Source organism: Drosophila arizonae, chromosome 2 (genome assembly GCF_054131065.1).
Source record: "Drosophila arizonae isolate 15081-1271.41 chromosome 2, UAZ_ARI_1.0, whole genome shotgun sequence".
NCBI classification, from domain to species: Eukaryota; Metazoa; Arthropoda; class Insecta; order Diptera; family Drosophilidae; genus Drosophila; species Drosophila arizonae.
The window spans coordinates 33167618-33190088 of NC_142922.1; the positions used below are offsets into that span (position 1 = coordinate 33167618).

A 22471-nucleotide genomic window follows, 5' to 3' on the forward strand; every position below is an offset into this window, starting at 1 on the left:
ATATATAATTTATATATATACATACATATATTCTCAGAAATGTGTTGTATATTTTCATGTTGAGTAATGCTGTTTGCTCCATTTTGGTCATTGTTTTGTTGGGCTATATGTCGGACTTCAGCTGGCCAACTATAGAAGATTCATAATAATCCACAAAAAACTATTCATTTTATTATATATTCTTTCCATCTTTCCGTAGCGGACTTTGCTTTTTATTTATACCATTTCAATTAATTAAATTCAATTAAATAATAGTTCTTTTATGGGCACTAGATTTTTATACCTTGAACCCATTTAAAAAGGGGAAATCAAGGTAGACCCCATAAAGTAATATATTCTTGATCAGAGTGACGAACTGAGTCGATTTAGCTCTTTCCGTCTGTCCATCCGTCCGTCCGTCTATCCGTATGTCTGAACGCGTCGATCTCAGAAGATATAAGAGCTAGAGAGAAATTTTTTTCCTAGGTCCGTGTATACCACGTGCATACCGAGTTTTGCTTTAAATATCGATAACTGATCCCGTTATTTTGTTATCGATTAAAAACATCATCGAAAACCAGTAAATAAATTTATGTCTCCTACATTTTTAAAGCTAGAGTCACCAAATTTGTTATGTAGATTTATATGTACTTTATAGAATTTAAAATTTTGTCAAAATTTGCAGACCAAAGGATATCGTAGTAGAGCAGGCTCGACTAGAGCTTTCTTACTTGTTATTTTTATTAAATAATGGTGAATACTTTTTATACCCTGAACCCATTTTCAATGGGAAATCAGGGTATAATGGTTTTGTTGAAATGTATGTAACAGGGAGAAGGAGGCGTGGCAGACCCCACAAAGTATATATATTCTTGATCAGGGCGACGACCTGAGTTGATTTGGCCCTGTCCGTCTGTCTGTCTGTCTGTCCGTCTGTCCGTATGTATGAACGCGTCGATTTCAGAAGATATAAGAGCTAGAGACTTCAAATTTTTTTTAAAATGTCCGTAATTACAGCGCGCATATCAAGTTTATCATTAAAATCGATAACTCATTCCGATATTTTTTTATCGATAAAAACATCGAAAACCAGTTATAAAATTATATCTTCTACACCTTTATTGCTAGAGTCTCCAAATTTTTAATGTATGCTTATATGCAATTTATACAATTTCGGTTTTTGTTAAAATTTACCCCCCACCCTTAAATTCACCCCCTCACCCTCACTTTTGTAAAAAGCGTATTTCAAATACTAGATAATTATAATTGCTTTGGCAATTACATGCATATCTATGTTATAATTATAATCTGAAAGTTTCATGAAGATTGTACGTCCACAAAAAAAGTTATTAAACAATTAAGTTCTCATAGTAAGCGCACACTGCAGCCCATGTGTGTTTATGCGTGGGTGCTTGTGTGTGTATGTGTTTGTGTATGTGTGTGTATGTGTGTGTGTATGTGTGTGTGTGTATGCGTTTGTGTGTGTATGCGTGTGTGTGTGTATGCGTGTGTGTGTGTATGTGTGTCTGTATGCGTGTGTGTGTATGCATGCCTGTGTGTGTATACATGCCTGTGTGTGCGTACGTGCGTGTGTGTGCGTGTTTCTTGTGTAAGCTGAAAGACGCGAAAAATTATTGAAATATCTATTGCTCCAAGGGTTCAGGGGATCTCGTAGTCGAGCAGTCTCGACTAGAGCTTTCTTACTGGTTTTTTTAAATAATAATAACGCCATGAGAGCACCAGTAAAAAGCAAAACAGGTAAGAAGGCTCCACTCGAGACTGCTCGACTAGGAGATACCCTGAACCCTCCATGTTGATGTTCTAATCATTCTGGACTTCTTTTATGCACACATACATACACATGCACTTAAAAGCACGAGCTCTGCTAACTGCGTAGTAAGCAGCGGCTGCGCTTGGGCTGCACTGCAGTGTGGGCAATATTATGAGAATTTATTTGTTAATTTATTTTGCAGATATACGATCTTAATAAACCTTTTAGAGCGTAATCATATGGCTAAACTGTGTGTACATTCCAAAGCACAAGTCTCTAGTACTTGAAATGCGTTTTTTACAAATTGGGGGCGAATGGGGCGTGGTATCCAAAGTCTGTAAATTAGAAAATCTTTGTATCCAATAACTTTTTATACAACGCAAATTTGAAGTTTCCAGGTCTAAATTATTCAATTCAAATTAGGCTGAAAAAACAATGTCGATTTTTCGATTATTCGCGATACAAAAGTTATCGGATGAGTTATCGAAAAATATGATAAACTTGTACTGCCTATGGTATACACGAATATGCATGTCCCTAGCTCTTATATCTACTGATATCCTTTTGCTCATACGGACGGACGGACAGACAGACGGACAAGGCTTACATTGCACAAAACCAATATACTAATTCACTTTCGTGAATGAGTATAATAATTCAGGTTCGTGAATGAGTATAAAAAATGTCAGTGGTCTTAAGGCATGCCATTCTCTTCCTGAATTCATATTTGATTAGCGATTTATTGTTTAATCAGTCATATTAAAGAAAGTCATCTCTTTCTGTTATAGAGCTTTGAGAATGTCAGCAAGGTATCTCTCTAAGACTTTCTATAGATTTACGAGTCGTGCATTTAAATGTGTAGAAAATTACTACTTATACACAACACATTTTTACCGTATACCTCGGATTATTATGATAAGCATAATAAACATAAAAACAGATTTTGAAAATAATTTTTTTTTTTTTTTTTTTATTGTTTGTCATACACGGGTCTGGATTGTTGCCTGGAACGCCTCTGACTTTTTTGTGTGATAGCTTAAAGACAGGGCTCTCAGAGCCAAGTTCTATACAAACAAGCAAACACACGCATATACAAGCATATATATATGCTTAAATAATAAAGTGTTACGGGCTAGAGTTTGAATGTATTGTGCGTTGTTAAGATTGTCATCTTTTTTAAACTTTCTGCCAAAATTTTTTATTCTCAATCACGCATACATATAATAATAATTTATATTGGTTTCGTGTTGCTTCCAACTGCTTTTTGTTCGTTATACCGAGAACCCATTTAAAATGGGGAATCAGGGCATAAGAAGGCAAAAATAATTGTTACGCCTTATTAGGGGCGTGGTATATCGAAAAATACCCTGTAATTTTCACATATTTTGAGCGTAAGCATTCAAATTTTGCAGTTAGATTCCGTAAGCTAGTTCTATAAACCGAGCAAAAATGAGGTGTCTACGCCCAATAGGGTTGTGGCAAATCGAGAAAAACTTCATTTTCTGCAGTATTAGAGCTAAACTTAGCTGCTAAATTGCTGATGGGATGTGAATGAGTATTCCGCAGTCGGTAACGCCCGATTACAACGTTCTCACTTGTATATAGAAAACTGTAAAAGAAAACAAGTAAGAACGCTCTAGTCGAGACTGCTCGAATACTAATCCTGCAACGAGCTTAAACTCCAATCGCCCCATTGTATCCATTTGGTATCCAAAATTTATGAGTTATGAAAAAAATATAATACACTCGTAATGCGTATGGTATACCCGAATATACATTTAAAATTTCAAGACTAGTTCTCATATATTCGGAGATATCGGTTTTCATACGGTCAGACGGACATGACATATTTCTTCCCCCTGATCAAGAATATATATTCTTTATGGGGTCTTCCACACCTCCTATGTGTTACATACATTTTCAAAAAAAAAAACAAGTAAGAAAACTCTAGTCGAGACTGCTCGACTACGAGATCCCCTGAACCCTTCGAGCAATAGCTATTTCAATTATTTTTTGCGTATTTCTGCTTACACAAGAAAGACGCACACACTCAAACACATACACTGCACACTGCAGTGTGCGCTTACTATGAGAACTTAATTGCTTAATAACATGAAACTTTTAGATCGTAATTATAACAATAATATGCGTGCACTTGCCAAAGCACAAGTCTCTAGTATTTGAAAAGATGTGGGTGAGGGGGTAAATTTCAACAAAAATCGAGATTGTATAGAATGCATATAAATATATATTCAAAATTTGGAGACTGTAGCTCCAAAGATGTAGGAGATATAATTTTATAGCTGATTTTCGATAAGGTTTTTATCGATAAAAAAAGATCGGGATGATTTATCGATTTTTAGCGTTGTAAATACTTACATTTATCAAAAATTTGAAGTCTCTAGCTCTTATATCTTCTGAAATCGACGCGTTCATACATACGGACAGACGGACGGACAAACAGACGGACAGGGCCAGATCGACTCAGCTCGTCGCCCTGATCAATAATATATATACTTTATGGGGTCTGCCACGCCTCCTTCTGCCTGTTACATACATTTCAACAAAACCCATATACCCTGATTTCGCATTGAAAATGGGTTCAGGGTATAAAAAAACATTAAAAATATAATACAGCAAGTAAGACTAGTCTAGTCCAGACTGCTCGACTAAGAGATACCCTGAACCCTCCAAGATGATATTCTAATCATTCTGCTCTTCTTTTATACATACATACAAAAACACATGCGTGCTTGTGGATCACGCTTGAGCGCGCGCTCTGCTAACTTCGCAGTAAGCAGCGGCTCCGCTTTGGATGCGCTACAGTGTGAGCAATGCATGAAAATGTATTTCTTGAATAATTTCTTTTGTAGTAAGACTATCTTTATGAAATTTTCAAAAACGCGATTCTAATGTTAAAATATGTGTACATATATACCTAAGCAAAAGTCTCTAGTATTTGAAATAAGTTTTTTTTTTTTATTATAAATTGGTGGCGAATGTCCAAAATCATGTTGTCCAAAATCTGTAAATTTCAATATTAGTGTATTTATCAAATGTATATACACAGTAATTTCGAAATCTCCAGGTCTAAGAGTGTTCAAATTAGGCTGAAAAAACTAAATCAATTTATCGATTATTATCGATTATTCTCGATTCAGCTCGTCGCCTTCTGCCTGTTACACTGATTTCCCATTTTCAATGGGCTCAAGGTATAAAAAGTGTTCTAGACTCATTCTCATTCTGATAGGAATATCTGTTTTCTTAAGGGTGTAGCAATCTCTTCTAGCCGGGCATTCCCGAATAGAGTAAACATGCTTGCTTACGTTTCATCTTGGGAAATCACTTCAACACAGGGCTTATGTGTCGGGTGAACTGCTAATTGGAACCGAGTTTCCAGATGACACCATGGGAAAGAAATGTTTGAACTTTAACTTAGTTGTGGGAAAATACAAAGGAGTTTAAAGAGATGAGGCCCACGAAGGGACTTTAATATAAAGCAACAGTTCATTACATATTGACAAAAAGAGTGTCCGGGCGATAATAAATGGTATATACAATTCTGATAGTGATTATGATGATGATGTCAAGAGTGCTCGACTACGAGATCCCCTGAACCCTTCGAGGAATTGAAATTTCAAGAAGTTTTTTCTTGTACGCATACACACATGCACATTTTATAAGGTTTTTAATCGACAACATTAGCTTAGGTTACTTGTGTACTGAAAAATGTATTTTCCGAATTGCCATATCCCTAGTGAGTGTATCTTAAAAATCTTGTCAGCTTAACAGTAAATGTTCCAAATTTCAAGTATCTTCTTTTATTAGCCTAGAAAGAGCTTGCATCCATATTCATTCTTCATAGGGTCTTGTTTCTTATTATTATTAATATTTTCTACCTTGTAGATAAGTACTGTAAACATAAAATTTTTCTCATGTGAATTCCCAAGCATATTCTTGAGCTAGTAACAAAAAAATAATATTTTTCTGTGGTTTTGAGAGGTCTGGTCAGAGTTAGAGCTAGAGCGGCAGTAGCTCTTCAAGCTTCGTTTTTCAATAGCTAAGTGGCTTTCATGTTTTTTTTTTTTTTTCGTGGAAGCGTTCTCATAGGTTAGTTTGGGATGAAACCGATGTTGGATAGGAAAAATGGAAAATGCGCGTTGTTTGATGAGTTGTTAGGCTAGAGTACTTTATGTGGGCCGAAGTAAAAACTTAAGTGATTTAACTGATAAGACAAGATAATCCTACATGCTGTATATAGTATGGACGTGCTTTTTTATGTTATTTCTTATTTTCTCACATTTTTAAATTCATTTGTTTTTGTGCAACTTCCGTCTTGCTGTTCGTCGGTCTGTCCGTTTTTCCGTATGAATCTAGAGCGATTTGAAACTTTGAATATATATAATGTCGATACCCACATTAGTGTTGGATATTTTTAATTTACAATGTATTGTATATATTTTTCCGTTGATAAATTAATAATCTTGAGAGGCGACTGCATCTGATTTTGCGTTACTGTGACTCGGAGCTTAATTTTTTCTACCCAAAATATTTTATTAAATTGCTATAAAGAGTTGCTAATGATGTTAGTGTCACATTGTAAGAATAAAATTACCTATTGATGATGCTTTTGGGGCCAAATTTGTTGAGGCATGTGCTGAGATCCGGCTTTGCGATATGAAAACTAATTCTATTCAAAGCTAACAGAAATTATTGTCTACCTACATCATTTCATCGAATTTATATTCTCTAAAAATTGCTAACGTAATCGGAGAGAGCTTATAAAGAAGCTATTTGGTTAAGCTTTTAATTTCCCGAACTAAACTTGTCCTCTTTTTATACCCTGAACCCATTTTCATATATATATATTCTTGATCAGGGTGACGAGCTGAGTCGATTTGGCCCTGTCCGTCTGTCCGTCTGTCCATCTGTCCGTATGTATGAACGCGTCGATTTCAGAAGATATAAGAGCTAGAGACTTCAAATTTTTTTTTTTAAATGTCCGTATTTACAGCGGGGATATCGAGATTACCATTAAAAATCGATGACTCATCCCGACCTATTTTGATCGATAAAAAACCTTATCGAAAAGAAGATATAAAATTATATCTCCTACACCTTTATTGCTAGAGTCTCCAAATTTTTAATGTATGCTTATATGCATTTTATACAGTTTCGGTTTTTGTTAAAATTTACCCCCCACCCCTATATTCATGTTATAATCATAATCTAAAAGTTTCATGAACATCGTATGTCCACAATTAAGTTCTGTGTGTGTGTATGTGTTTGTGTGTGTGTATGTGTTTGTGTGTGTGTATGTGTTTGTGTGTGTGTATGTGTTTGTGTGTGTGTGTGTGTGTGTGTGTGTGTGTGTGTGTGTGTGTGTGTGTGTGTGTGTCTTGTGTAAGCTGAAAGACGCGAAAAATGATTGAAATAGCTATTACTCCAAAGGTTCTGGGGATCTCGTAATCGAGCAGTCTCGACTACAGCTTACTTGTTTATTATTTCAGTTTAAGAATGAATATTTTGTCTTTATTAAAATTAATTTTAATTTATTATGTATATTATTTTTCTTTTTTTGTTTCTTTTTGATGATTTATTTAATGTAAATATTGCAAATTAATTAACTTTGAATATGGTAGACCAGTCCATCAAATATCGAATAGTTGCAAGATAATACTCTTATACTACCGATATACCACTATAAGACTGAATCTGCTTAATGCAGATTTTGATTTTGATAAGAATCTTTACTTCTACAAAATTTATTAAGAAGCTTATTCAGTTGAGCAACTTATTAATGTCCCGATCAAGAGATGGCGTGAGGTCCTAATGCAGGGCATAAATATTGTGCAGTCTGATGGTTACTGGCATTTCAGTTTAATTCAGAACTGGTTGAATTCCGGGCATTCATGAACTTGTACATTGAGGTTCATGGCAACCGAGATAAATATATATACTGATATATATATATCTCGGTTGCCATGAATATATATAACAAGTAAGAAAGCTCTAGTCGAGACTGCTCGACTACGAGATCCCCTGAACCCTTGGAGTGCTAGCTATTTCAATAATTTTTCGCGTCTTTCAGCTTACACAAGAAACACACACACATACACAAACACATACACACACAAGCACCCACGCATAAACACGCATGGGCTGCAGTGTGCGCTTACTATGAGAACTTAATTGTTGAATAACTTTTTTTGTGGACGTACGATCTTCATGAAACTTTATGATTATAACATGAATATGCATGTAATTGCCAAAGCACAAGTCTCTAGTATTTGAAATACGCGTTTTACAAAAGTGAGGGTGAGGGGGTGAATTTAGAGGTGGGGGGTAAATTTTAACAAAAACCGAAATTGTATAAATTGCATATAAGCATACATTAAAAATTTGGAGACTCTAGCAATAAAGGTGTAGAAGATATAATTTTATAACTGGTTTTCGATAAGGTTTTTCATCGATAAAAAAAGATCGGGATGAGTTATCGAATTTTAATGATAAACTCGATATCCGCGCTGTAATTACGAACATTTTACAAAAAATTTGAAGTCTCTAGCTTTTATATCTTCGGAAATCGACGCGTTCAAACATACGGACAGACGGACAGACGGACAGACAGACAGACGGACAGGGCCAAATCAACTCAGCTCGTCACCCTGATCAAGAATATATATACTTTGTGGGGTCTGCCACGCCTCCTTCTGCCTGTTACATACATTTCAACAAAACCATTATACCCTGATTTCCCATTTTCAATGGGTTCAGGGTATAAAAAGAGAGAGAGGAGAGGAGAGGAGAGGCCGACAAGGAGAAAGAAAGAGAATTTAAGCTTCAACTTTTGCAGCTGGCGCGTTTAGAAAAGCATCGAATTGACACAACACACATTTCTCTCATCATCAATAATGCCGCCTTAGAGTTGTGGTCCGTGGTGTACTTGGATGTTGCTAGCCTTCAGACGCTTTGCCGTGTGTGGCAAGCAAATTGGCACAATTTCTCCATGCTGACCGCAACTACAACGAGTGTTAGCTTGCATTCAACGTCATGTGGGCAAGCATCGCATTGGCAACAGCAAATGTTGTAACAGCTGACGGTTTGTGGCTGGAACAGTAAACGCTTAATACTTAACGTTCAACATTCAACGTTCACCGATCAACCCTCTTTTGCAGATATCTTACAATATGCACCATAAATTGTAGACAACGCACAGCAGCCGCCTGCAGGCGTTGTCGTTTTTCCCTTCAGCATTGGGGCATGCATCATCATTACTCAGTTACGTATGTTATGCTTAATACGAAATATTCGCAGTAACCAACAGACAGTTTACTTTAATCAATTACCAATTGGGGATAATAATAATAATTGCCTTTCAAGAGTGTTTTACTTTCGGTACGAACTTTTGCATTGTTGATTCGCCTCGGCGAACAGCATCGCATGATCTTTAATCAAACAGTTAGTGGCGCCGCCGACGCAGATTGAGGCAATTGCAACCTTGATAGGCGTCTCCACGATTCTGTTTTACTCTATCTCCCAAACTTGTTTCTGTCTTATTACCCCTCCGTTTTGCAGTGAGTTTGAAGTGGGCTTTTGGAATTAGAGCGCGTGCAGCGTTTCTAATGCAGCTGTGTCAAGGCGCTAACAAATTTATGTGGCCCAATATGTGTACGTGTATGTGTATTTATGTGTTGTGTGTGAAAGTGTCTGTGTGTCCCTCACTTTTGTTGTATATCAAACACACACACAGAGTGTGAGCTACCGTCACACGGCTTTAATTAACGGTCAACAAAATCTTATGCGTTTTTGCGTGCCACTTCTTCTCCTTCTACTTCTGCTGATTTCTTGTTGCGGCTACTGATGCCTTTGCTTCTACTCGGTGTCTCCTCTGTCTCTTCTTCTTTGTCTCTTCGTGTGGCCTCAACTGTTTTTCAAGTTGTCTTAGGTTACCGATTTCGTCGGTTCCGCTTTCGCATGTTGTGCATTTGTAGCTTTCGGTTTGTTTATTATACCCTGGATGATAAAGTGGTGACGGGTGAATTGGTAATGAGACATATGTATAAATCATACCATGTATAAATCAAATCATATCAAAAACATTAGATATCTAGCACTCTATTATTCAAAGGTACACATTGATTTACTAGTTTATTAAATAGATGCGAAGTCGTTTTAAAGTTAAAAATATAAATATATATATATATATATGTTTAATATTAATTATTGTTATAATATTAAATATATATTGAGGATATTTATCAGTTTAGCATCTTGTGTTTATTTAACAAGCGCTGCTAGGTAAATAGCGGTTGTTCAATGCGGCTGGCTTATGTTAATATATACAATTTATCTCTCTCTCTCTCTCTCTCTCTCTCACGCCCTGTGGGCCTCTCTGCTGCTTTTTTTTTGCTGGAATCTGACAAGCATATGTCAATGTGCTTAGCGCCCGACTGAGTCGCACTGGAGTCGCTGAAGAAAAATTGTATAGAATAACAACAGCTAAAACAATAACAACAAATGATCGTTGTCAACTTTTGTAAACTTCCGGTTGAGACGCTCGTTGGTTAAAGCCATTAACGAAATATGTTTGTCCATTGCCCCATAAAAAAGGCACACAGCCAGCCGGTCACAAAAACTAAACAGGAAACAAACCAGAAAAGTTTAGTCAGAAGTGCCGACTAAGAAATATCCTAATAACCGAGTAATAATAATTAAATGAAAAAGTTAAAAAATACTTTTTTTTTCTATCTATACTGTATAGATATGGACTATACATAAATATACTGTGTAATATATTTAAAAACGCAGATTAGTCGTGCACCGAATGCTCAAGTTTTCTTGCTTGATTTGTTTATGTTTTACATCCCAGCGTTATTCTAAGAACTTGATTTTTATTGTGACCCAGCGCTTAGGGCCAACTTTTGCTGTGTTGATTCATTTGGGGTTTTTAATTAATTAAATTTCGATAAGTCGATTCGTGACAGACGATTGGCATTGCTTAGTATATCTGTGTCCTTGACAATTGAATTTATGGAATTATTGAGAAAAGAATTTGATCATTATCACATGTATATAGAGTATTTTTACTGATGTAATTGGATATTGATAAACAACAGAAATAATAACATTGTGATGGCAGACAGTAAGTTAAAAGCTCCCATTGCTATTTAAGCTGTTAGTCAAGTGGCCACTAAATTTAAGAAACGTGGGAAACTTGTACAAAAAGCTTAAACTATATTTATAATTATGGAAGGATGTACTGTTCATTTTTATACCCTGAACCCATTGAAAATGGGAAATCAGGGTATAATGGTTTTCTTTAAATGTATGTAACAAGCAGAAGGAGGCGCGGCAGACCCCACAAAGTATATGTAGATCAGGGCGACGAGCTGAGTCGATTTGGGCCTGTCCTTATGTATGAACGCGTCGATTTCAGAAGATATAAGAGCTAGACGCTTCAATTTTTTTTAATGTCCGTATATCAGCGCAGATGTCGAGTTTATCACCAAAAATCGATAACTAATCCGATAACTCATTATATGCATTTTATACAATTTCGGTTTTTGTTAAAATTTACCCGTGTGTGTGTGCTTGGCTGTGTGTGTGTGTGTGTTTCTTGTGTAAGAAGAAAGACGTGAAAAATGAAATAGCTATTGAAATAGCTATTGCTCGAATGGTTCAGGGGATCTCGTAGTCGAGCAGTTTAATTAAAGGTTTAATTGATTAAAGGTTTAAATATTTTTTCCTATATTTTTCCACAGTAATCTTGATTAGCAAGGTTTTTTAACGCCCTAGCGCTAGAGGCCGTGCAGACTTGCTAGGAAAGCTGTTTTTAGTCTCTGTATGTAGGCTACATGTTATTGATATTGATATTGACGTCCTCATCATCTTAGAAATATTTGTCTAGCGGCCACATCAAAAATTGATAAAAATGCCTGCGGATTTCAAAATTTTTAATTAAAATCAGAGAACATATTTCAAAGTATAGCTTATGTCATCGTTTACTTGTACCCCAATAAATGCGAATGAACAATGTGGCGAAATGTGGGTTTTATAAAAAAAAATAAACGATGTATATTTTATAGATTACATCGGGTGTGCTGCAAATGGGGCTTTGAATTACATTCTTTAGTCGTTCACGGCATGAATTGTTTATTGTTGGTCTAAAGTAATTACCAAACACATATGTTAAACTTATCTTCATTCATAACTAAAATGCCGAGGGCTCCGATTTAAGTTTGAATAGAAGATAAACTGAAAAAGTTCATGGCATATACGTTCATTTTTGTTTTACATTTTACCTGTTCTAGGTTTTTACACTGACGTAATATTTGACTAGTTGCAAATTATAAACAAATAAAAATATGCTAATTGGTCTTGGCTAAATTGCTAGACAATAATTGAGTTGGATTAGGCTTAAAATCGCTTCTTAATTATGCATGTACATAAATTAAGGCGAAACTGTAAATTACCTACTAAATTATATGAAGGCCTTTTAGAATAGACATTGCCAAAATATATATATTGACATTTTATATTCTTTTCAAGACCAATTTCAATTTTTCACTATTATATTTTTTGACTATGAGTTTAGTTTTAAATTGGTTTTACTGTTATATATATCTTAATAACATGAATTTAAAGTTCGTGCTGATGTTTATCAAAATATTTTTAATGGTTTCCTTTTGCTTAAACTGAAAAGCTTTTTCGCAACCACGGTTCGAAAAATTCAGGGTATCTCTTAGTCTACAAGCGTAGCACTTTGTTTTTTATTTATTACCTGTTTTAAATATACATTTCTAAATATTCTACAAAGGTTATTAAAAAGGCAAAAAGGAAAGCACACGCTCTCATATCTGTGAAGCGCAAAAACATAATTTTCTCTTGAATAAAACTGTTTAAATGATGAAAGACATATTGCTAAATGGTAATAACAAGAGCCATCAACAATCAACGTTGCTATAGCTTAAGTGAAAGTCTAATGACTTTTGAAGCCTTTTAAAACGAGTCATTGATGGAAATTGATGAAGCGCTTGCACTATTAGTTTCCACATGCAATCAATTCAAATGCTACAATTTTACATAACTTCATAATTTTTGTGAAAACTATTGATGTGTTTTTAATTTGGAAATAAATTATATTTTATGTGTTATATGAATTGCAATTTGTCTTTTTGAACACCATGGTGCAAACATTTTGTACCATCCTTATATCATCTAAGCAATCCTTAAGCGCAAGTATGATCGGATTCGGATCGGATTCAACGTCAGCCTGTATTGAAAGATTTTGTATGGATTTGCATACCACGTTCCTTTACACCAAATATGCTTTGACGAAAATATAGCTTTGAACGTTATTTTTACGCTCTACAAGTTTGATGTCCCTCTAAAAAAGTTGTTTCAACAAATAAGTTATTATAATATAGGTTCATTCGTATTTATGTGTGCATGTGCCTTCGTGTGTATCAGTTGTTTGCAGGGTTCAGGGGATCTCGTAGTCTACCTGTCTCGACTAGGGCTTTCTTTTTATACCCTGAACCCATTTGCAATGGAAAATCAGGGTATAATGGTTTTGTTGAAATGTATGTAACAGGGAAAAGGAGGCGTGGCAGACCCCACAAAGTATATATATTCTTGATCAGGGCGACGAGCTGAGTTGATTTGGCCCTGTCCGTCTGTCTGTCTGTCCGTCCGTCCGTCCGTCCGTCTGTCCGTCTGTCCGTATGTTTGAACGCGTCGATTTCCGAAGATATAAGAGCTAGAGACTTCAAATTTTTTTAAAAATGTTTGTAATTACAGCGCGAATATCGAGTTTATCATTAAAAATTGATAACTCATCCCGATCTTTTTTTATCGATAAAAAACCTTATCGAAAATCAGTTATAAAATTATATCTTCTACACCTTTATTGCTAGTCTTTTAATTTTTTATGTATGCTTATATGCAATTTATACAATGTGTGTGTGAGTGTGTGTATGCGTGTTTCTTGTGTAAGCTGAAAGACGCGAAAAATTATTGAAATAGCTATTACTCTAAGGGTTCAGGGGATCTCGTAGTCGAGCAGTCTCGACTAGAGCTTTCTTACTTGTTATTTATTTTTTTTATTGCTCCTACTATCATTATTTGATTTCCTAATGATATCTTCTAATTGAGGCTTCTAAGTTATGTTTCTTTTTAGCTTAGGGTCATCCTCAGTCCATCCAAATTTATTTTAATAGTCTTAGTCTTAGTAGTTTTATATGTACTATTCATTAATATTATTTTGGTAATCTTCCGTATATCGTATATAACTATGGTTCGCTTTAATTTCAAAATTGTTCTATTCTTAATACGTATATGTACTTTAATCTAGAACAAAAATGCGGTACTTAAGTGACCTCCTCCATTGACTTACCAAAACTATATATGTATATTGGGGAACAAATCGGAAAAGATATTTTTTCAAAGTGCTAGAACTATTTCCCATCTTTTTTGGTTAGCGTTGTAAAGTAAAGTCAAAGTTGAAGTAAAGGTAAAGTTGTTTAAACATTTTGGATCGTGAATATGTTGTTTGCAGTCGATGGAGACTGTATGATTGCAAGATTTTTACTTATTTAAAATTACGCTCGAATGCTTAAAATTGTAGAATAATTTAACATATCTATATGTAGATAGACTATTTTATTGGAAAAATTGTATTTTCATAATTTTATTAGATTCATGCATATTATTATTTTAGTTTTAAATGTTTTCATTGCTTTTACTTGCAGAACCCAACGAATACTATAGAACAAACCCCTCGAGAATCCCTCCCATCACCTGTAGAACCTAAAAAGGTACTGTTAAGTACTTGTTACACATTCGATAAGTAAGTAATTAATTGCACTATGTGTTTGGTTAAATAGTAATAAATGGGCAAGATATGCAAAATCTAAATTTTCTTTTGTAGCTTTTTTGGTACACTGCGCTGCAGTGTGGACATTATTATCAGAATTTTATTGTTGAATAGTTTCTTTTGTAGATAGACTATCTTTATAAAACTTTCAGGGCCTGATCAAATGTGTTTACATTCCAAAGCACAAGTCTCTAGTACTTGAAATGAGTTTTTTACAAATTGGTTGCGAAGGGGGCGTGGTATCCGAAATCTGTAAATTACAAAATCTTCGTATCGATCAACTGTATATACTCATATAAATCTGAAGTCTCTAGGTCTAAAAGTGTTTAAATTAGGCTGAAAAACAAGATCAATTTTTCGTTTATTCTCGATAAAAAAGTTTTCGGATGAGTTATCGAAAACATAAACAAAACTTGTACTGCGTATAGTATACACGAGTCTACATGCAAATTTCAGCTCTCAGGCTCCTATAGCTTCTGAGATGTGGGCGCTCATTCGGACGGGCGGACGGACAGACGGACAGGCCTATATCGACTCAGCTCGTCGTCGTGATCAAGAATACGATGATTCCTTCTGCTTGTTACATACTTTTCACAAAACCATTATACCTTGATTTCCTATTTTCAATGGGTTCAGGGTATAAAAAGGATTGGTAAACTCGTACTGTGGATCGAAAAGGATAAACATTTGAAGGATCTATCTTTCGTAACGTATGGGCCGCGATCTTACATATAGGTCATGTTTTTTTAAATTCATCCACCCTAAAACTAGGGTTGTCGAACATTTTAAAATAATCGTTTCGATGATATTTTGAATTTTTAATAAATATCAATATGATATTTGATATGCAACTTAAAAAAATCGATATATCAATATTTAAAATTTTTTTTTTTTTTTTTTTTTTTGAAAAACAAAACAAGAATAATAATAATTATAATAATAAGTATGTTTTATTTAAATTAAAAAGACCGCTTATTTCAAGTATTCGGTTCTCAAAAGTGACATAGTGTTTGTTTTTCCTATGCGACGCCATATTTAATTAATTTTCAATACGTTAGGCACAAATTACTTTGGCTGTCCCATTTTTAAAGTTCATTTTAATCATTCAATTTTTACTTTTGCATTATCACCTATCAAAAGAGTGACCAACTAAAATATGTCAAAAGATCGCAAAAAAAATTGATATTTAGCTAAAAAAATTATCCCGATAAAAATATATAAATAATAATATAAAAATGTCGATATATTGATATTTCGTCAACCTTGCAATAAACCCTAAATTCGCATTTTCAATGGGTTTTTGAGTATAACGCAATAAATTCGCTAATCGGTAGTCAAAATGGATATCAGAAATTAAATGCTCAGTTAAGCATGGTGTACATGGCGCATTGAATCATTAACAATGGGCGAGATTCTATAGTGTTCCGAGGACTTCTCATTGTAGATACCTGCCTGACACATGCTGCCAGAAACAGATACACTTGGTTATACACTCATGATGAGTGAAACGCCGTCAAATTGCATTTAAATTGAATGAAATTAATTTAACATGCAAGCTGTGTTATTTTCCCGCCCAATTGTTGTAGATTTCAACAAAGCGTTATAGTTACATGTGTATATATACATGTATAGATACAGATACGATTACGCATATGCAAGATGCACAGCACAGATGAAAGTATTGCCAGCTCTTTCTTGCATATGTCGAGCAAAATCAAAATGACAACCGTGCAGACGGCAGACGGCAGACGGCAAAAGCCCAGTATCCAAGACCCAGGCGAACAAAAAGTATCCAATAGATACAATAGCTAAAGCATCTTTGTTTTTATATATGAATATGTTTATATATAGGCGCATATGTGTATGTGGTGGCGGTTTGATCAAAAATAGACACAGAAATGATCTATGCCTAGCTGCCGAGGTTGCTGCTGCATCTGCGACTATCTCTTATATTTTTTATTTATTTATTTATTTATTTAAAGATATTGACAAAACTAGAGTCAACTAAAATTAAAAAATTAGAATATTAAAAGAACTTAACTATTTTTTTTTTTTTTAAAGATATTGACATAACGATAGTCAACTAAAAATTAAAAAGCCTAAATTAATTACAGAATCAATGACAATAGTATCACCAACCCGAAGGGGGTATTTTATTTGTCAGTCCGGCCAGCTATGCCCCATTTCACAGCCAAATGTGGTCAGTGATACTATTGAGACTATGAAAAGAAAGTGTTAGATTGAAACTGAAAATAGGAAATATTTTTCATCATTACTCGGCAAGAGTTTTCCCTAGAGCAACAGTTGAAATGGGTAGGCATTACTGTTCGCCACTATCGTATTATACAGTGAAACCCTTGGATATTAACGAGTTTTTGTTAAAATATTTGTAATTCTAATAGAATATTTGTAATTCTAGTAGAATGATTGGAATATCAGTTCTTCTCAGGGCTTAGGTTATATAATTAATTATAATTAAATTAGGAGATTTAATTAAATAACTAACTTTCGATAAGGGTTTTAATCGATAATAAAATATCGGGAATAATTATCGATATTTAGAGAAAAACTCGATATGCGCGTGATATACACGGACGTAGGAAAAAAAGTTAGAAGGCTCTAGTCGAGACTTCTCGACCAGGAGATACCCTAAACCCTCTAAGCTGATATTCTACTCATTCTGCACTTATTTTATGCACACATGCATACACACGCATCCACACGTACGTATCATCACGCGCTCTGCTGACTGCGCAGCTAGCAGCGACAGCGCTTAGGCTGCTCTGCAGTGTGGGCAATATTATGAGAATTTATTTGTTGAATAATTTCTTTTGTCGTCATACATCTTAATGAAACTTTCAAATCGTAATCATATGTGTGTACATTCCAAAGCACAAGTCTCTAGTACTTGAAAGGCGTTTTTTTTTTTACAAATTGGGGGCGAAAAGGGTATACAAATTGCAAGTCTCTAACTCTAATACCTCCTGAGATCGACGCATTCATACATACGGACAGACGGATAGACGGATGTAGCTCTGAACATATATGTATAGTAAAATCTTATTTGATATTATTGATCAGCTCAGTATTTATAACTTAATTTCATTTAAAAGCTATCGGCTTATTGTAAATATGGCAAAAAGGCCAGGTTGCTTGTTATGAGCGCTTCTCATTGTCTGTGCAAATACCATGCAGAAAATTCTATGCATTCAGCGAAGCGTGCTTACTTTTCCAGTGCATTCAAGCACTTAGTCGCACTTTGTCTCTCTTTTTCTTTTACATTTCAGTTGAGGTATTTGCTGTCCTGCTCCGACAGTTATTCTCACGCATAACGCCCACAATGGCAAACAGCATTGCAGCATTCGTATGGAAAACAGCACCATCTAGCGGTCTGTGAATGCTTGTTGGGGCTATTGTATTTTAAATCTTATTTGTCTGTACCTGAGTAGTATATATACCTGATGGGGCATAGTTTCGTGTATTCATATTCATACTAAGATTTCGAATTATCAAAGGAGTATATTAGTTTTCCAGCCCAAGCGCTGTCGCTGCTAACTGCCCAGGCTGCAGAGCGCGTGATTATACGTACATCTGGATGATGTGTATGTGTGCATAAAATTAATGCAGAATGATTATAATATCAGCTTGGAGGGTTCAGGGTATCTACTAGTCGAGCAGTCTCGAATAGAGCCTTCTTACTTGTTATACCCTGAACCCATTTTAAATGGGAAACAGGCAAAAGGAGGCGTGGTAGACTCCACAAAGTATATATATTCTTGATCAGGCCGACGAGCTGAGTTGATTTAGCCCTATCTGTCTGTCCGTATGTTTGAACGCTTCGATTTCAGAAGATATAAGAGGTAGAGAACTCAATTTTTTTTTTTTTAAATGTCCGTGTATACCACGCGGATATGGAGTTTTGCTTTAAAAATCGATTACTTACCCCATTATTTTGTTACCGATGAAAAACATTATCTAAAAACAGTAATAAATTTATGTCTCCTACATTTTTAAAGCTAGAGTCGCCAATGTACTTTATAGAATTTCGGTTTTGTCAAAATTTACCCCCACCCCTATATTCACCCCCTCACCCAAATATTTGTAAAAGGCGTATTTCAAATAGAGTGTTGTGCTTTAGCAAATAAATGCATATCCATGCTATAATCATAATCTGAATGTTTCATGAAGAAAGTACATCCACATGAAAAGTTATTAACAACAATTAAGGTCTCATAGTAAACAATTAAGTTCTCATAGTGGGTGCTTGTGTGCGTATATGTGTGCGTGTATGCGTGTGTGTGTTTGTGTGTCTTGTGTAATCAGAAAGACGCGAAAAATTATTAAAATAGCTATTGCTCGAAGGGTTCAGGGGATCTCGTAGTCGAGCAGTCTCGACTTAGAGCTTTCTTACTTGTTTTATATTATTTTTATACCCTGAACCCATTTTCAATGGTTATTATAGCTCTGTTACTTGTAATCTTTTCGTGTATTTTCAAAACTGTTGCGGTGCTTCCGTAATCAGGGTGTAACAATTACGCGATTTGAATTGCGGACAGATATATATATATATATATATATATATATATATATATATATATATATATATATATATATATATATATATATATATATATATATATATATTATGTCCGACAGCTAGGCAGATAGTCCGGCATTCAGCTGAATCTCTCTAGTCTCTCCGCCGCGCCCTGTCATGTCTGTTATTAGCTGTTCCGAGTCGACTCAGCTTGAAGCTAGCAAGTATTATATATATATGTGAGATTTGCGAATTTCGAAATTATAGACAACTAAGACAACAGCTCTAAGTTCTCAAGCCTTGGCTCTGTGCAGAGATTTCTAGATAACTTTTGGAAGCGATAGGTGATTGAGCCTTGACAATTACAATTATAGTGATTCTGTTGTTTGATTCATGCTTAATTAGAGGCCGTATTAACTTAAATTGGATACAACACATTCTATTTGCCGCAATAATTTTGATTATTAATGCAATTTGGTAGCCAACAATAAACCTAATACTGAATTTGTATACATTTTAAATAAGTAGTGAGCGTATAATATATATATTAACGAAATAAGAAAAGCGTATATTGGTTTTATGTATTAGCCATTTGTGTGTAAGAACGCAAATTTTTTGCCGGAATGGAGATATGGGATATAGTACTTATAAATTGACTCTTTGACTGGGAAAATCTTTGAAAATATTTTTTTTAGTACTTGAAGAATTCAAAATTTTATTTAATTCGATTATCCTGAAAAAGTAATTATACATGTATATCTAGAAGCCAATTTATTGAAGAACTCTTCCTCCATTCGAGAGCAAAAGAAGTTGAGTTAGCTGAATTTTTGATAAGTAAACAGATCGTGTACTTTTTTACCCATATATATCAGTCGAAATGATTGAAACAAACGCGCTATAAAAAGTTTGAGGCATCTGGTCTAATCAGTCGATTCCGCTTACTGTTTTATTTTTGTTTGTTTAATTTGTTAAATTTTTAACGTTTGTGTTTCGTTCTAGTTTTACATTAAGTCGAAGAAAAACTCTATCATGTATATAAATAGAAGAAAAATGAGCAAATAGAGATGTTTTCTTCTTTTAAGTATTTGGATTAGAATTAGTACTTGAAAGCATTAGGAGGGGAATAGGATTTTAAAATTTTTAGGATTACACTGCTTCTATAAATACATAAATGCGTATATTTAATGTATAAATTGGTCGGGGTTCGTGGTAACGAAAACAAAATTAAATCAATTTTCTTTCAGAATCAATTCGTAAACGTAATACTTTTCGAAAAAAAAGGCTATTCGTTCCACTTCACTAGTGAAATACAGAACAGAGTACAATACAATAACAACAGCTGGAACAAATAAGAGGGCTGAGTAAGGAGTGCCGAACAACCTCCTTTTTTTTTTAACATACTAGCTGTATTATACATATGCATACACACAATGGCCATAGAAATGAATGGCAAAAGTAACTGAAAATCTCTGCAAATTGGGTAAATCGGTAGTGTACAAATGGCTAGAGTAAAATAGGCAGATCGAGTGAGAGGGAGGTAGAGGGAGTGGGAGTGAGTGTGAGTATGCGCAAGTTAAATTTTGCATTTAATTGAACAGTCTGACACTGACTGGGAAACTCAAACTGTACTTGTGTTCGTCATGCTTTATTTTTGTATGCAAATTGTTTTTATTTTCGGTTTTGTTTTACTTTGCCTCTTTTCCTCTGTGCCATCAGCTTCTCCGTATTAACAATGCGTTCTAGCCCCACTATTCGTCATCGGCTATGTTTGTGCGCACTTTTGTCTCTGCCCAGCCAATATAGATAGAACACATAAACACAATTGTGTTCTATCTCTATCGGATGGCCTTCGCCCATGTGTCATGGTTTCGCAAGCATTGGCTTTGAAAAGCTTGTTTATTTAATTTTGCCTGCTGCTAATTTTGATTTGAGCATCTAAAAGAGTCATCCGCGAATTGAATAAGTATATTGGTTTTCATCAATGATGTTAGAAAAATAGTATTATATTTATATTTATATTTATATTGTATATTTATATTTATATTTATATTTAGATTATTTATTTATATTTATATTTATATTTATATTTATAGTATATGATATTGATATTTATATTTATATTTATATTTATATTTATATTTATATTTATATTTATTATTTATATTTATATTTTATATTTATATTGAGATTTATATTTATATTTATATTTAGATTTTATTTTATTTATTTTATATGTATATGATATTTATATCATTGATATTTATATTTTAAAAACAACAAATTTACAGTTATAAATAGCATTCATAAATTATAAGTAAAATTTTAGGCAAATAATTAACGAAATTTATAATACTCGATGTGCCTTGACAGTGAAACGTAAAATCATTCAGAATGAAGAGGTGCAACAGTGAAGCAAGAGGAGCAACAACAACAGCTGCGTCTCGAATGCGGTCACATTAAAGTTATGCCGACATTTTTATACTCATTCACGAAAGTGAAATGTGTATATTGATTTTGTGCATATCCTTCTTGCTATCCGTCCGTCTGTCCGTATCGGAGAATGTCTTTTTTGATATACCAGAAATCATATTAGTTGAAGAGCTAGAAAGCATAAATTTGGAATGTAGATCCGCGTCGACCACCCAAGATCAACAAGCTATGGTAGATACATCTACGCCCATTGGGGGCGTGGCAAATCGGGTAAAACTGTATCTCCTATAGTCTTAAGGCTAGACCGCTGAAATTAAGCACGTAAGCTACTGAGCTAGCGACCTGAAATTTGGTATACATACTCGGGCTGTCCACCCAAGACCAAAAAGCTATGGCGTATATATTTCCGCCCACAGGTGACGTTGCAAATCGCAAAAGCTATATCTCCTATAGTTTAAGAGCTAGAAGCTTCAAATGTAATTTTCACATTTTTTGAGTGTAAGCATAAAAATTTTGCAGTTACGTTACCTTCAGCTCGTTCTAAGATCTGACCAAAAATTCTGTGACTACGCCCAGTAGGAACGTTTCAAATCGGCCAAATCTACATTTTCTACAGTATAAGAGCTTGAAACTGAAAACTTAGCTACGATATTGATGTGATGGGGTGTGATTGAGTATTCTGTAGTTGGTAAAGCCCGACTGCAACGTTCTTACTTGTTTAAACACAGTTTTCGTAGCTGAGTATATTAGTTATGTGCTACATAAGTCCATTTTGTCTATTCGTATGAACGGAAACCACATCATCGCTTTTGAAACTAGGGACTCGAAATTTGGAACATGTAGGTATGTACCATCATTTGATAAAGTGTTAAAATTT

General features: G+C 34.5%; 1 protein-coding gene across 19 annotated transcripts in view; it reads left to right on the forward strand.

Annotated features, from left to right (window-relative positions):
- The window catches only part of smash (smallish), a 91005-nt gene that overhangs the window by 21967 nt on the left and 46567 nt on the right, over positions 1 to 22471 (forward strand). For 14 of the 19 annotated variants that reach the window (XR_016270638.1, XR_016270639.1, XM_089472091.1 and 11 more), the window contains one exon: positions 14503 to 14600. The exons of 2 other annotated variants lie outside the window; for them this stretch is intronic. The gene's annotated coding sequence lies outside the window, so the exon portion shown is untranslated. The remainder of the gene's footprint in view (positions 1 to 14502; positions 14601 to 22471) is intronic. 3 more of the 19 variants (XM_089472095.1, XM_089472123.1, XM_089472134.1) reach the window with 1 other exon arrangement.